Genomic DNA, 4,594 nt, shown 5'->3' on the forward strand with positions numbered 1-4,594 from the left:
TGGGTTGTATGGAGCTGGTAACAATGGTAAAGCACTGTCATTGTCCTCTGAGAATGTCCCCACACTTGGACCTTGTCCTATGTACTTCTCTTCAAATTCCTCCTGGTGAACTTCTGCCACAGTTTCATCTATAATGTCATACTGGAGGATAGAATTATCCTCCGGAGGATGCTTCATAACTCCATTCAGATTGAAGATTACTACTCGGCCATCTATTTCAAAAGAGTATGTTCCTGAAAAAGCATCTAATTTGAACTTTGAGGTCTTCAGGAATGGTCTTCCGAGTAGGATTAATGATGGCTTCTCTGAGTCATTTTGGGGCATCTCCAGGATATAAAAATCAATGGGAAATGTGAGCCCCTTAATGCCCACTAATACATCTTCAGCAACTCCAGCCACTGTAATAATGCTTTTATCTGCTAACACAAAATGAGCTGCCGACCTTTTTAAGGGAGGGAGCCTCAAAATATCATATATAGACAAAGGCATTATACTCACACATGCTCCTAAATCACACATGCAATCAGAAAATACTACACCACCAATAGTACAATTAACCATACATGGACCTGGGTCACTACAGTTTTCAGGTAAACCTCCCATTAAAGCAGATATGGAACTACCTAAAGGAATAGTTTCTAATTCATTAATTTTGTCTTTATGTATACATAAATCTTTTAGAAATTTTGTATATTTAGGTACTTGTTGAATAACATCAAAAAGAAGAACAGTTACCTCAATCTTTTTGAATATCTCTACCATTTTGGGATCAGGTTCCAGCTGCTTCCTGGGCTTCCTTGCAAGTTGTGGAAATGGAATGGGAGTGGTGTCTTCTGCAGTGTCTGCGCCCTTTGGTGCTTCCTCCTGTGGTTGAATTTCTTCTTTTTCAGCCATGTCCTGTATGTCCTCTTCCTCTTCAACATCTTCTATTTCCACTACCTCTTCAGCTGAGGCGTGTTATGGTGGGCTTGGCTCCTCCTGATTCCTCTCCTACAGTGTGGTTCTGGACCTTAGGGTGATAGCATTAATGCCACCCTTTGGATTGGGTAATGGTTGAGAGGGAATTCCACTGGAGCTCAAAGGCTGGTTATTGGAGTTATTCATTGATCCAATCTGTGAGACAAGAGCTTGCAAAGTAGAGTTCAGACCATTTAGTGTAGCATAAAGGTTATTTTCCATGGTCTGTTGTCTCCGATCAATAGATTGTAGTAAGTCGTTATTAGAAGATGAAGAAGGATAAGTAATTTGAGAGGTCTACTATTGGGTATTCTGTGGTCCTTGGGATTGCCTCAGGTGAGGTGCTCTATAAGGCTGGTTCTGGTTCTGCTGCCAGTTCTTGTTATTATTTCACCTCTGATTTCCCTGATTGTCTCTGCCTCCTCTATTGTTGTTGTCCCTCCAATTCTGGTTAGAATTGTCCTGCCATCCATGGCTGTAATTGCCACCTTGATTGTGCCCTTGGTTGGGGCGGTCATAGAAGTTATGAGTGGCTGCCACGGTGTTGTCTTCCTGCTGGAGCTGCGGACATTCATCAGTATAATGGCTATAATCAGCACAGACTCCGCAAACTCTCTGTGGGACTAACTGTTGGCTTTGCTGTGGTGGAGAAGGTTGAGCTTGCTGAACTTGTTGTTGATTCAATTGCATCTGCTTCAGCAAGTTGGTCATTTCACAGATACTCTGAGTTAGAGCAGCAGTCTCTCTGCTAGAGGATACTTCTGCAACGGTTTTTGAATGGCCTTGTTTCTGCCTGTGATTCCGAGTAGATTCAGCTAAGTCGCTGATCAATTGCCATGCCTCATCAGTATTTTTGTACTTTTTCATAGACCCATTGCTAGCACTTTCCAATGTGGTCTTATCTTGGGGCCTCATGCCTTGTGTGATGTAACCGAGTAACACTATCTTGTCAATCATATAGTGGAGGCATGCTTCCAGAAGATTACTGAAGCGCTCCCAGTATTCATAGAGAGTCTCGGATTCGTCCTGAATAATCATGGAAATGTCTTTCCTTAGTTTATCAGTAACTTCAGCTGGAAAGAACTTTTCCAAAAATTCTCTTCTAAGTGTATCCCAGTCGGATACAGTTGCTGCGGGTTGAGTGTAGTACCACTCTCTTGCCTTTCCCTCAAGAGAAAACGGGAAAGCTTTCAACAAAATTGAAGTTTTATCTGCACCATCACGCCTGACAGTAGAACAGGCTGCTTGAAAATCTCTCAGGTGCTTGATAGGCTCTTGAGCAAGTAAGCCATGAAACTTGGGCATCAAATTGAGCAGTGCAGTCTTTATTTCAAAGTTTGTAGCCACCGCTGGGTGATGCGCTTGAAACGGTTGCATTGTAAAATCAGGGGCTCCAGCCTCCTGGATAGTAACTCTCCTAGGTGCTGCCATGTCACCTACACGTAAATCAATTGAATCAGTAGAACGGGGGCTGGTTTCTTCCTCAAATGACGTTTCAGATCCGCCCTCTGAGAGGACTAACTGCGCCGAGCTTGCCTTATTCGTGAAATAGTTCTTTCAATCTCAGGATCGAATACTGGCAAGCTTGGATCAGGAAGTGAACGCGTCATCTAACGAAAGAAACAAGCATCCCATAGTAGCAAAATAAAATAAAATGCAAATAAATAAATTCCAATCAATAACTTAGCACTCTATTGCAACTCCCCGGCAACGGCGCCAAAAATTGACGTGGCGAAAATTGGCGAGTCAAGAATTGTTATAAGATATGCGTTGCAAGTATAGTTCTTAACCAACCAGAAATCCGCTTATCAATTTAGAAGGGTGTCACAAAAATTAAAATTAAAATACTGGGAGTATGAATCCCAGGTCGTCTCCCAACGAGTTGCAGAAAGGTGTGCTATTTTATTAATCAGATGTTTTCAAAAAGGATTTGAGTTGAATAAACAGGAAATTAAATTAGAGAAATTAAATAATTTAAATAAAATCCTTGACTGGGAGTAGATTAGTTGGAAGCCCTATTCTTGTTGAAGTACTCTCAAGATTAATTGATAATTGTAGGTTGTCCTGTTTAGTTATCCCTTACTAGGTAAGGGAAAGTCAAACAAGTTGGAATGCTACTTCTATTCACAAGTTCCAACCCCATCAATTGAAAGGGATTGGTGTCAGTGACTAGAGGGCAATCCAACAATAAACCCAATTACAATTTTTCTTTTGAGCATTCCAACTCAAGGGTTCCTTTCAATCAACTCCCCATCAAGTTAGGGAACTACTCGCTCATTGTGAATGTAGAATTCATAACATAGGAAAGGGAATTAAAGAAAGACATGATAAATAAAAATCAAAGAAATCAATTAGAAATAAAAATAATTCTTGTATTAATAAATTCTAAAATAATCCAATAGTAAAATTGAGTAAATTAAAGGACATGGAAGAGTAGAGCCAAGTAAAGAAAACGAACTAGAATGACGAAGTCTTGATGAGGTAATAACTCTTCTCAATATCCCAATGCAAAAAGCAATAGAAATAAAAATCCTAAGAACTATGAATGTGTAAAGAGAAAACCTAGAGGAGGAGTAAAACTAGATCTAAAAACTAAAAATTGTGTAGAATGAATGTTGTTGTTGGTTTCCGCATGTTCTCTGGCTCTAGTCTGCTTTTCTGGGCCGAAAACTGGGTCAAAACAGGGCCCAAAATCGCCCCCAGCGAATTATGCAGATTATGCAGGTCGCGCACATCACGCGATCGCGTCATTCATGCGGCTGCGTCATTCGGCGTTTTGCCCTGCCACGCGAGCGCGTCGTCCACGCCTTCGCGTCACTTGTGCTATTTCAATCCGCGCGGTTGCGTGAGCCATGCGGCCGCGTCACTGCGATTTCCTCTCTTTCGCACGGTCGCGCGAGCCATGCGGCCGTGTCACTTCTCACTGGTCATCTCCTCAATTTCTTGTGTTCCTTCCATTTTTGCAAGCTTCCTTTCCAATCTCCAATTCATTAATGCCCTATAAAGCCTGAAACACTTAACACACAGATCACGGCATCAAATGGAATAAAGGAGAATTAAAATACGTAATTAAAAGTCTCTAGGAAGCAAGTTTTCAATCATGTAATAATTTTAGGAAGGAAATATAGATGCATGCTAATCATATGAATAAGTGGGTAAAGATCATGATAAAACCACACAATTAAACACATTATAAACCATAAAATAGTGGTTTAGCAGGGTAATTTTGGGAAGGAAATGTAAATACATGCTAATTTAATGAATAAATGGGTAAAGATTTGATAAAACCACACAATTAAACACAATATAAACCATAAAATAATGGTTTATCACATGCCTGACGCGAACACATGGATTGGAAACTGCACGAGTGACGCGAATGCGTGGACGACGCGCACGCGTGGCAAGGCAAAACGTTGGATGACGCAAACGCGTGGATGACGCGATCGCGTGACGTGTGCGATCTGCAGAATTTACAGAATTCGCTAGGGACGATTTTGGGTCATGTTTTGACCCAGTTTTCAGCCCAAAAAAACAGATTATAGCTGGGGAACATGCAGAGACCAGGAGAGAGATTCACTCCGCATAATTTTTAGTTTTAGATCTGACTTTATTCCTCCTCTAGGTTTTCTCTCTA

Source organism: Arachis ipaensis, chromosome B06 (assembly GCF_000816755.2).
Source record: "Arachis ipaensis cultivar K30076 chromosome B06, Araip1.1, whole genome shotgun sequence".
NCBI classification, from domain to species: domain Eukaryota; kingdom Viridiplantae; phylum Streptophyta; class Magnoliopsida; order Fabales; family Fabaceae; genus Arachis; species Arachis ipaensis.